Source organism: Wyeomyia smithii, chromosome 3 (assembly GCF_029784165.1).
Source record: "Wyeomyia smithii strain HCP4-BCI-WySm-NY-G18 chromosome 3, ASM2978416v1, whole genome shotgun sequence".
In the NCBI taxonomy this organism is placed as follows: Eukaryota; Metazoa; Arthropoda; class Insecta; order Diptera; family Culicidae; genus Wyeomyia; species Wyeomyia smithii.
The window spans coordinates 120,475,078-120,487,551 of record NC_073696.1 but is presented as its reverse complement, the minus strand read 5'-3'; the positions used below and the strand labels follow the sequence as shown (position 1 = coordinate 120,487,551).

The window sequence follows — 12,474 nt, the reverse complement described above, 5'->3', positions numbered from 1 at the left end:
CGACTCGATTCTGCTCTCTCGAAGGCTGTACACGGAGGCTTCAATTAATTGGGCATTAAGCTCCTTTGAACCAATCAACTCTCCTGGGCCAGATGGCATTCTACCCATCCTTTTACAAAAATCAAACGGTGTTATAATGCCCGAACTGATACATCTGTTCCGTGCAAGCTTCACCCTGAGTTATATCCCAGATAGCAGGCGGAAAGTCAAGGTGATCTCCATACCGAAGGTAGGGAAAAAAGACAAAACTTTACCTAAAACCTTCAGGCCTTTAAGCCTCACATCTACACTCTTGAAGTTGATGGAGAGAACTGTAGATAGCTATGTACGCAATGAGTTCCTTAAGAAATCACCACTACATAAAGATCAGCACGCTTAGCAACCTGGTAAATCAACGGAAACTGCTCTTCATGGCATAGTTAATCTCGTCGGAAAGCCGCTGAAGTATCAAGAACCGGCGCTATTTGCATTTCTTGATATTGAAGGGGCTCTCGACAATACACCCTATGCTTTAATCAATACAGCTCTTCTGAATAGAAGAGTTGACAACACCCCAATAAGCTGCATTCAGAATATGCTCTCGAGCAGAGAAATCACAGCTACATTGGGAGATGCTACGATCACGGACGAAAGGCTATGTGGAAGTCCTCTGCCCCTTGTTTTGGTCGATGCGTTATTAAACAAGCTAACTCAGCTTGGCTATGAGATCGTTGGCTATGCCGATGATAATGTCCTCATAATTCGCGGAAAATGTGACGTAACAATGTCGAGCCGCCTTCAGACGGCACTACACATTACACTGAGTTGGTGCTGAACATAAATCCCGCTAAAACAGTTATTGTCCCCTTCACCAAACAGAGGAAACACGCCCTGTCTCCTCCTACACTGAATGGGTTCTTACTGAACTTCTGTAAAGAATTATTCTGGATAGTAAGCTGAATTGGACGGCTAAAATTGACTACGTAGTCAAAAAAGCTACAACGGCAATTTGAGCCTGCAGCACACTATTTAGTAAAACCTGGTGGTTGAAACCACAATTGGCTCTTTGGTCTTATGAGCTGACAGCTCAAGCAAAGCCTAACAAAGTTCAGCGACTGGCCTGTCTCTCCGTCATGCGCACTACACCAACGGCAGCCTTGGAGGCTATGCTCTGCTTGCTACCTCTACATCTACATGTGAAGAAAGAAGCGGAGCTTGGTGCACTAAGGCTTCAACGAAATAAAACAATATTTGAGGGCGATCAGGTTGGTCATCTTCGCATTCTAAGAAAGTTTGAACTTACACCTATAGTCACCACCAGTGCCTTAGAATATCAATGTTTATTCATGAGTATATGGATTGAATTAATCTCAGTGTCAGCACATTTATTCTCTGATGCAACTCATTAATCTATGAAGAACAGTGGAATGAATATCAAAGGCCTCGTAATGATATTCAAAGAAGCTTCGGTGATTATCAATCCAAGTAGTCCAAATCTGTTCAGACCAGGCTTGTTAATGCGATAGATTATCGTCGATAATCGTCATCGCCGATACCGATAACGTCTGCTATCGTTATCGACGATGACGATGGTGTCTTCAAACATTAACGTTATCTACGATAACGATATTTACCTGACGTTATCAGGTCACTAACGTCTATCAGAGCAACTGCACTAGTGCCTATATTTCGGTTGCTAAAGCTGGCTTGATAACCAACAAAATAACCGCGCCGAGCGTTGCTATTTACTTTTGGAAAATAACAACTCAAGGAAGGAAAAATTTTCGAGTATCAACGAATCCATAAGTTTGGCAATGCAATAGCAACGAACCGATCCGTTGCTATTGAACCAAATGCAGCTTTGTTTGTGTTGCTATCCAAGACAGCAGCCAAAGTGAAAACAAACTGCGAATTCGTTTTTCAGACGTTATTGATTCGATACCGTCCAGTAGCTATCGTCCTTGGCAATGACGATAATGTCTGAAGACGTTAGCGTCATCGTCGATAACGATAGCAGACAGTATCGTTATCGGCGTTTACGATAAGTTATCGATTAACAACCTTGGTTCAGACGCTGTACACTGCCCAGTACAGTATAAATGGTCGAAAAAGGTTAATATTGATTTTCACTATTTCGATATGATTTTTATTTTTGACGATCAAAATATCAACACGAGTGTTAAAGTTTATCTTGTCGGTGTTCATCGGGTGTTTGGTATCATGAATATCAACGGTCGCATGGGTAATATGATTATCAATATGATAATCTGAAAATCGTTGCTTTTGAATATCATGACAGTGAATATTCTCAGCACTGGTCACCACAGTATCAGACTGCAAGGCGGTTCAGAACACTATTGACGTTCCAGATAAGGTGATCGAAACCAATCGCCACATGTGGAGTAGGGATGGTTCTGTACATCCATCAGGCATCATCTGTTTCTATACAGATGGGTCAAAAATAGGACTCAACACTGGCTCCGGAGTCTACGGGTCCGGTAATAAGGAAACTAGGGAAAAATTGGCATCTTCTCGGACAGCCAAGCTACACTATTGGCACTAAGGTTCACCAAATGCGGGTCCTAATTAGTTTGGGAGTGCAGCGTAGCACTACGATAGCTAGCCCGGCAGAATTAAGTTCTACTGTACTGGAGACCTGGGGTGGCATTGCGCATGTGATTATTGTTCGTTTCGACCACATTTGACATTGGCGATTTCGATTCGAGCTCGAAACGAGTAGATGGCGTATTATTGCAGTTGATCTTCGAGCAAAAATGGCATTACGTAATGGTTTGATCGAGCATTTTTTAGCTCGAAAGTGATAAAAAATGGTCGATAAGTTGAAGGCGTTCGTTTGTACCTAAGTTTGTTGACTAAAACATAAATAATTTCACTAAACATCTGTGGAGCGGAAATACATTAATTTGGTAGGATCCACTAGCGATTAGATTTAAAGTAGGAGCTAACTTTAACGGAACAGGAATTGTACTAGTGCAGTTTGGAGGAAAATGAAATATTGTACTTCAAATAGGTTTGAGTGCTCCCCGCCTTATCTTGAAATGTTGACGAAACCATGAAAAAAAAATCTTTTGCATCAGAAAATAACTAACTTTGTTTCATTTAATGTAAGCCTAATACTCATGTATTATTGTTTACGTCTTTGTATATTCCTAAAACCATTTTCATCACTAGAAGAATCGTGGTAAAACATTCAAAGATTGATATGTTGTTTTAAGGACAAATCTTATTATAAACGTGAAAAATACCAATCTCTAGGGGCAAGACACTATTGATATATGGCGGAATATTTCCAATATTAAATATTATAAAGTATTTATCGTTGCATTATTAGGCGCCGGTGTGATATCAATGTGTCGGATAAACGATAAATATCAAGATTTATCAACCGATATCGTATAATATTACCGAAATATTTTTTATGAAAATAAAGTTGTCCAGCCCCTAGACAAATCTGACATTTATTTTCGAGTCAATGTTTGCTCGAAATAAACTGCAATAAAATTGGGGTGTCGAAAATAATACGCAATACCAACTCCACCTCGAAACGAGTTTGATTTCTCTCGATTCGAGTTACTCGAAGCGAAATGCGCAATGTCACCCCTGGACACTGTGGCATCGAGGGCAATGAAAACGCTGAGTACCTCGAAAGACAAGGATCAGCACAGCAATTCATTGGACCTGAGTCACTGGGCACCTCTAAATCCGCCGTCAAGTGTGAACTTAAATCAAGGGAAACGCTAGAAATCGGTAACCGATGAAACAATACACAGGGTTACAAGCTAAACAGTTTATCTCTCTAATCCATGCTATAACCAAGAGGTTTCTCAGTCTCAAGCGTGATGAGCTACGTTTCTACACGGGAGTTATTACCGGACACTGTCCTGCTCTTTACCACCTGAGGAACATCGGAATTGTCGGATGTGATAACTGTCGCCTCTGCAACCTTGCAGTTGAACCGTCCGCATACCTGCTTTGTCATTGTGAAGCCCTTGCATTTGCAAGCTACTACTTTTTCGGACGTTACCTTTCATCTCCATATTAGATATGGAACTCTAGTCCCAAAAAGGTCGTTAGTCTATTTGACTATGCGATACCAAATTGGGGTACAGCATGACTACCAACCAACCCTACTTCATCAATGAGTACGGGTACCTCGTAATCTGTGTACAGCAATCAGAATCAGGGCCTGCCACAAAAGATAATCAATATGATGGTCGCAGTGGCTATTTTAGTCCCAATGCCCTTCAGGCATACAAAAAACTGACTAAATAACTAACGATTGTTACAGAAAGGAAGTGCACTTTTGCCACCTTGGTATGTAATGGCTAGGTTTATCTCTACCTAGCCTCGTTAGGTACTCATGCCAAGTATCGGTAATTCTAATTACCTATGTCTACTATGTCGAACTGACTTTTTTTAGCGTGAGGGAAGGGTTAAAGTGGGTTATGCGATGGAGCATAAGATAAACCGATGCGTAAAAGTCCCTCTCACGCCGAACGGTCTAAATCTACTGAAATTCGTACTCATGACCAATTGCTTGCAAAGCAGATCTGTAACCTTGAGACTACGAGATCCCCATTGAGGGTAAAACGCTACTTATGACAAAAAGTATGTAATGGAGAAAAAAATCAATTTGACAACAACTCTCCAGTCTAAAAAATTTCTTTATCTGTGTTACTTAGTTTGCTAAGCCAAATACGTGTGCAAAGTTTCATTCAAATAATAAAATGTTCCATTAAATTTATGCATTCTTCCCAAATCATTTGACGTGATTTTGTTCAAATCAACACCTTGAAATTGTGGACGCGACGCAGTAACTCATGATGTAAAGTTTGACAACGTGGAACATTGACTCCCCTGAGGAAAACATTTTTTAACTCCCCTGTAGATTCGAACAGCGGCCACATGCATCGTTTTCTAACCGAAAAAAGCAAAGTGAGTGGTGTGGATTTCTCATTTCAATTGAAGGATTTTGCCGCCGTAAATCATTACGCATACTTCCGGTTTCTGGTGTTACAGATGGACAGCGAAAAATAAACCATTTTCGTTTCCTTTCAACGTTCATAATCTTCCGAGAACCTTTCATTGCTTTATTGCGGTTTTGGAATTACAAATCATCTGAGTGTTTGTTTATCAAAACCTCATTGTTGTCGAACTCCAATTCTATTTTGTAATTTTTCTCAAAATTATTGCATATTTCTAGTTTTGCTTGAAAACGTATTGAAAAAAAAAAAACAAATATTTGTCATATTACATCAGCTGGTTATTCAGCTTTTGTTCATTCAAACTCGCTTTTGTGCAAAACTAGAAAATTATAAGGGATTGAGGTAAATTGCCTTCCAAATGCTACACTTACATTCAAGGGTGTTTTGCATTTTCTATTTATAACATCCCATAAATAATAAACTCTCCTACCTTCATCTACAAAAACCGAAACACATTTGCAAACTGAACAAGTTCTACAAACATATATGTGAAATTGAATGTCTTGTTTTTTTTTACTGCAGTCATTATGTTAAGGCAGATTAAACTCATTTCATGAATATAAATTCATCACAACTTCACTTACTTTCCATCCACTATAACTGCGAAGGTATAGACAAGTTACAATCCGAAGAGAAAAGAAACCCCCCACAAACAAAGCACTAAATAGCGAGGTTTTCAAATGGAACGGTAACGCACACCAAGCGTAAACATAGGTTAAATTTGGATACAAAGCTGAAGCAATATAGCAAGTAAATAAAAAACTGAAAAAGCAAAACTGCACAGCTTTTGACTTACATACAGCGATACACGACGATGCTCCAGGGAATCGCAGTGTGTATTGAGAAAAAATATATGAGCTGTTTGAGAGGATTCAATTTTTCGAAATGTGAAAGGGTTTTCAAATTGCTAATAAACGTTGTTCGCAACAGCTACGACAAAATCGACTACTAAACTTTTACCCTGATCACATTCACCATTTCCATCAAAATTATCCTTCACATCCATCTCATGCAGTAGTAAGTATTACTCATCTGAAGATCTTTTTTCCACTCACAATGTTCTACAATTTTCAGATCTTTTCAAAACTTAACCAGCGAGAAAAAATCTCGCCATCAAGCTAAGCAGAGCCTTTTATGTGCCTCTCAACGGCCGCAGATGAATTCTTGAATAGCACTCATTGCAATATTTACATTTCTGCCAAGCATCAAACCGCCGCTCAAAATGAAACATAGTCCACAACGCATGCACTCGTATGTATGTATATGCCACTATACTAGAGAACCAGCCTGCAAACCACAGCCTCCTAAACATCGTCTATCGTCACTAACAATTTTGTAACTGAGAGCGTAGACGTAGCAAAGGCTTACGTAAACAGAAAAGGTTTTTATCTGTTCGTCCACAGGTAATTTGAATCAATCACAAATAATTACAACCAAAAATAAGACACATTATTAACTTAGAGAACGTGCCGCTGCAGTTTTAAGGCGATGTACTGATAACTAAACCAAAGACAGCCAAGGCTACTACAACTGCACGAAAACTAACACCACACAAGTGTTCCGGTTGTTCGCAATCAGTGCCCGCCTTGGACACGACACCGCTGGAAATATCTTTAACTCTTTTGAAAAACGAAAACAAACACTTCCAATTCCGAGCGAGCGATTATACGAGGATTTTCATTTCCACCATCCAATTCCACTTTGGCGTGCATCAAAGGACGGTAGAGCAGAACGAGCAAAGCTTCGAATCTTAAACTATCCATTTTAACGTGCAGATTTCAAGGCGTCTCTTCGCGCTCCAACTGTTTATTGCTTACGGAGGCGAGCAAATGGTTTTTGGAAGATTTTGGACGTTAAAAGGAAACGAAAATGGCTCAATCTCCGCTGTCTGCCGGTAACACAAGAGGCAGGTCGGCATCATGCGTGGTGATTTTCGGCGGCAATATCCTTCAATGGAAATAAGAAATCCACCCATCATCACCTTGCTTCATTCGGTTGGAAAACACGGCGTAGGGCCGTTTACTGAATCCACAGGGGAGTCAATAAATATTTTCCACGTGTTGCTAAACTTCACAGCATGAGTTACTGAGTTGCGTCCACAGTTCCAAGGTGTTGATTTGTTTTGTTTCTAAAACGCTTGTAATGGTTTGGTGCAATGGATCGTGACATTGCTTACAGGTTGTCGCAATTTCAATGGTGGTTGGTTTGAAATGAGTATTACAACATAAACATATTATATTATAGATTATATTAATCAATATATAAAATATATATATAGAATAAAATGTTGGACAATTTTGTGGTACGTTAGTTAGCAATGACGAAATTGCTCAACGGTTAAAATTAAAGGAAAGTTTCAAGGTCGAATGTCCGCGAACACTGAACCAATCATGTGCGGGCACGCCTTGGCACATACTTTATGAGAAGATACCAAATATCTAGAGTTATACCCCATACTTATATCAGTGTAAAGAAAAGATTTATGAGAAACATGATAATAAACCCATGCATAAGTCACAGGGCTAGTAGCGAACTTGGAGCAAAATAATAGTGACTTTAGTGACTTTTTTCATTAAAATAGTGACCAAATAGAGACTAAATAATGACCAAATAGTGACCACAAATATACAAGAGGGTTTTGAAATTTATTGTTGAACCATGAATGAATTAAATTTTATCTGAAATTTATGTCTTTAGAACATAGGATGTGCAATGATTTGTTCTCATAGAAAAAAGTGTAACTAAAATCTGTATCATAATTTCACATTGAAATGGTTGTAATAACACCTTGTTCAATACAATTCGAATACAAGTTTTCGAGTTATAAGTGTTAATGGAAGTACGTGAACGAATGTATGCACTCTCGAATACGCATTGGTGTGTTGATGGTCTGTCAGTTGTATTTAGTTCTTGATGTGCGATGTAACAAATCCGGAAAGTAGGGGTACTGGGGGTAAGCCCGGCCCCCTAAGGAAAATGATTCTTTAGTAGCATTTGATGGCAAATATTGTTATATTTTTTTTCACAGAATCATTGCCCAGATTGTTTTCTACAAGATATGAAGGTTTTCAGTACTTTCAAACTGTTATTTTACAAGGAATAGTGAAGTTTTGAAACTAAGATAAAAACGACGAAGAGATTGAGTGCACGGTTCTAAGTCGATTAAATAATTTATTTATCAGCGAGACATCAGTAATAGATGAGAAATATGTGTCAGTAACATCCAACTAGCCTCAGACCATGTCGGGCTTACCCCACTCACTGGGTGACGGTGTTACCCCGACAGCACACATTTTTTTAAAAAGAGTATTTCTACAAATTTATCGCTTCAATTTACCTCAGATCGAAATCCTGTGATTGCTATCAATACAGGCAATAAATTGTAGAGCAACGAAAAATTACTTTAGTTTTTCAAATGAATAAAAGCTTAAGTTCCACTCACGAAAAATTACATCCGTTTACGCATCAGCTGCAGTAGCGTATGTTTTGACTATTATTTTGACGTTTGACGTTTCACGGTGGCTTCGATGGCTCATTTCAAGATGGCTTGACAAAGTTTTTTTTTTTAATTCTTTTAGCACCAATATTTAGTGGTTAATTTGTGGTTTCGAAATCCAATTTGTGGTAATTTGTGGTTGAGTAATTTCTGAGAAATTTTCATAAAACTGAGTCAAGCCATCTCTGAAAATGATTTTACTTCAAATGAATCGGACAACGATGATATATACATCAATCGAAAGCTCTTAATTTGTGGTTCACGAAAATGTAGTTGTTGTAGGCATACTTCATAATAAAATAATTAAAAAACTATTATTAAAAATTTTTAACATTGTTTACCTCTTGTTGTCAACACCGACCGTACGCGGCGCTGGTAGACCATCAAGATGATTTTTTCTCAGAAAGCTTTCGTGTAGCGATGAGTATGGTGAAACTAGAGATACTCAGAGGGAGAGATATGCGGTTAGCCAAACGAACCTGCAAAATTGGAGCCAAACGAACAAGAAAGGTAACACCACATTGAGAGGTATTGCAATCAGGTACAAAAAAGAACGTGTTCATTTCTATACGATTTTTTGTTCTATTGCCAATGAATGAGTGATTTTCACCCGGAGTTCTACAAACCTTGTGTATAGGTAACAAAATAAGTGAAGGTATATAAAATTAAACATAAGCATAAAATATATCACCTTAACATTTTTCGCGAAGCACTTCACTATTCTTAAGGACTTTCACCGTCACCACCGATTATACAAGTCGAATGTTAGTCAACATTGCGCTTTGAGAAGAGATCTGGCACCTCTGACATATGAAACCCACTTGCCGAATTGGCGATTTTTTTCACCGCGAATCTCTTCCTCTGAGTATTTCTAGGTGAAACAGTATGTAAACAGCAGGGATACTATATGTGCAGATTTGCTGCGAAGTGCAAATGTTGATCAATTAGCAGATATTTGTAGTTGACAAGCCTCCGTGTGTTTTACGTAAATTTCCTTAAAATAAGTGAAGTTTTACGTAGACATGCGAGCGTAATTTTCTCGATCTTCGAGGGGTGTGATCTGGTCTTTCTCATACAAAATCTATTATATGTTAAAATCTATTAGCACATACGTTTTAACTCTTGGAATAAATTACAGCCTGATAATAATAAAGAACAATTTTTAAATCTAGAAAATCTATAACGAGCGTCTTAGCAGAGTGATTGAGATCAATCAAAGAAATAGTTATCGGTTTCCGTTATACTCTACTAAATTTTTTTAAATTTTTAGTAGAGTATAACGGAAACCGATAACTATTTCTTTGATTGATTGAACAATTTTTTGTTTCGATAGATATAATAATATTTTGGTAACCAACTACGCAACTGTATTCGACTGTTGGGTATTTTAGATGCCTGAAAATCGGGAATGGGCCTTAGAACTGTAAGGAGCGGTTGAAACGCATGGTAAATGTCCAAAGGTGTGAGTCCTGACTAGAATTAAAATTCGATATTTTCTCGTCTCAGGAATATGCTACTACAACTACCCCCTGAATAATAAAACAAAAAAGCTTTCAACGGCAGCGACAACTGTACGTCGTATACAGTAAGGTCGCTTTTTACGCGGTTTTTTTTACGCGGGTTGCTTTCCTCCATTACTCAAAAACGGTACAAGATATCGACCTCATTTCAATCACGTTTTCCGTTTAAGGCCACGAGTGATCATATATCAGTTTAAAAAAAAATCACAATTTTTGGTGTAAATACTCAAAATTTAAAATATTGAATTTTGGTCTCTAGATTGGCCACTATCATATTCAAACGAGGTTTTAACGTTTTAGGACGGTTTTCTTTGTTATATTTGCAACTCAAAAAAGTCGTTTTTTACGCGGACCCATACAAATTTGGAACACATCCCCCGCGTAAAAAACGACCTTAGTGTATATGAACGACTGTCGATATGTTCTAGATAACCCACTAGCACTAACATCGGCAGGTGCCAGTACTATGTTCATCCAACGCCGCGTACGGTCGGTGTTGACAACAAGAGGTAAACAATGTTCAAAAATTTAAATAATAGTTCTTTAATTATTTTAATATGAGCTATGCCTACAAAAACTACATTTTCGTGAACCACAAACTAGGAGCTTTCGATTGATGTATATATCATCGTTGTCCGATTCATTTGAAGCAAAATCATTTTCAGAGATGGCTTGACTCAGTTTTCTAAAAATTTCTCAGAAATTACTCAACCACAAATTACCACAAATTGGATTTCGAAACCACAAATTAACCACTAAATATTGGTGCTAAAAGACTTTAAAAAAAATACTTTGTCAAGCTATCTTGAAATGAGCGCTTCGATGTGTCTTAAAATGTCTAAAATATTAAATACCAACACTTCACATATTCCAAAACACAGTTAAATAGCGTTTTCTAGTAAAATCATAGGGGTGACGGTCTTACCCTCAGTGCAGGGCTTACCCCCAGTACCCCTAATAGTAAAACGATTTTTGGTCAGTGACTGCCCTTGCACAATATTCAAACATCTCAAATCATGTGAAGCTAGGCGAGATTTCGTTTATTAAACCATCGAAAAATACAAGGAAACGTTCTCTTTGGCTATCGTTGAAAATTCTGTCGGCCACGATCAGCAAGGATGCCGCAAGTCGTAAAATTGTGACTGTTATGAAGAAGCGTGTCCGGTGAAATGATAACGTTCAGTTAGTAATTCCCACCCATCTGAGTATTTGGCCGATTATTTTAGAAAAAGAGGCTTGATAGAGTGAAAATGATACTTTCACAACTCGCTGTGCGCGAGTTTATGTTTCTGATGAGAAACTATTTGGCCTGGAGTGTGACTGATTACACAAAACAATCGAATGTGGGCAGCAGCAAGAGACAACATTTCAGAGTTCTAAAGGAGTGTTCCTCGATTGCAGAGTACAGCTTTAGTGATGGTCTCGGGAGCAATTTGCAAGCGAGTAAACTTCCTCTGATTTTCGTTTACAAAGACGCCGAATTTAATGCTGTTTATTATAAAACGGTAGTTTTGGAAAAAAACGTTACCCCGTGTCTTGGAAAACTCTTCAGAGCTAATTACTATATGTTCTAGCAAGACGGTGCATCAGCGCATACTGCGAACTTGACTCAAGGTTGGTATAGGGACAATTCGAGGGACTTTTTGAATAGAAATAAATTGCCGTTAAGTTCACCTGATCTCAACTCAATAAACTTTTTTTTACAAAATCTTCAACTTGTAAAGCGGTTAAAGCGGTTATCCAGAAAATCTGGGAATCCGTGCCGCCTGTGACAGCTTCGAAAAGCGTTTGAAGTTGGTTAAGCTAACTAAGGGAGGGGTTTTTCAAAATATATTAAAAATAGCATTGTTCGTTCCGAAAATCTGCAAAAACAATACTAAGCCTGTTTGTCCCATCAATGATTTTCCACGCATATTTACCCCACTTGACATTTTCTAATCAAATTCGTCCCACTAAACACTCGTTTGTTTGATCTGGAGCATGGGACAAATATGCGTAGAACGGGTTATCATTATAGAATTTCGAAATGGTATCTGGTGAACACCGGAAGGTTCGGATGATTGAAAGCAAAATCCTACGAATTGAGACCTCAACACGACTATGCACAATATAAGCTTGAAATTTTTGAATCCACTTCAACCAGGGAAACAGTTGATTTGAGATAAGCAGATCAAACTACAAACGGAATTTCACGCACAACACTGGTTTAAGACGCGAGTAGCTTGTAGAATAATAAACCTTTACATTCCTTTGCAGCTCTTAGACAATTCGTTCGTAACTATTCTGCACTGTTCACTTCGATGAGAAATTTGAAAACATTGCCTGGCATGAAACTTCTATGATGGAAAAGTTAACAAAAATGCCTTACAAACCGAACTGTCCAAATATTCTGTAAATGAGAAGCAAGCTTTCTAAAGTATGTTGCAATACAACAATTGTTAATTTATACATTTAAAGCTAAAAAAGTGACTTT

General features: G+C 38.2%; 1 protein-coding gene across 6 annotated transcripts in view; it reads right to left on the bottom strand.

Moving 5' to 3' along the window:
• LOC129732667 (E3 ubiquitin-protein ligase MIB2) overlaps nt 1-12,474 on the bottom strand; it is an 84,045-nt gene that overhangs the window by 55,620 nt on the left and 15,951 nt on the right. Inside the window, exon 1 of one of the 6 annotated variants that reach the window (XM_055693740.1) lies at nt 8,823-8,841. The exons of the other annotated variants lie outside the window; for them this stretch is intronic. The gene's annotated coding sequence lies outside the window, so the exon portion shown is untranslated. Of the gene's footprint in view, nt 1-8,822; nt 8,842-12,474 lie in introns of those variants that run through there. 6 annotated transcript variants of the gene reach the window in all.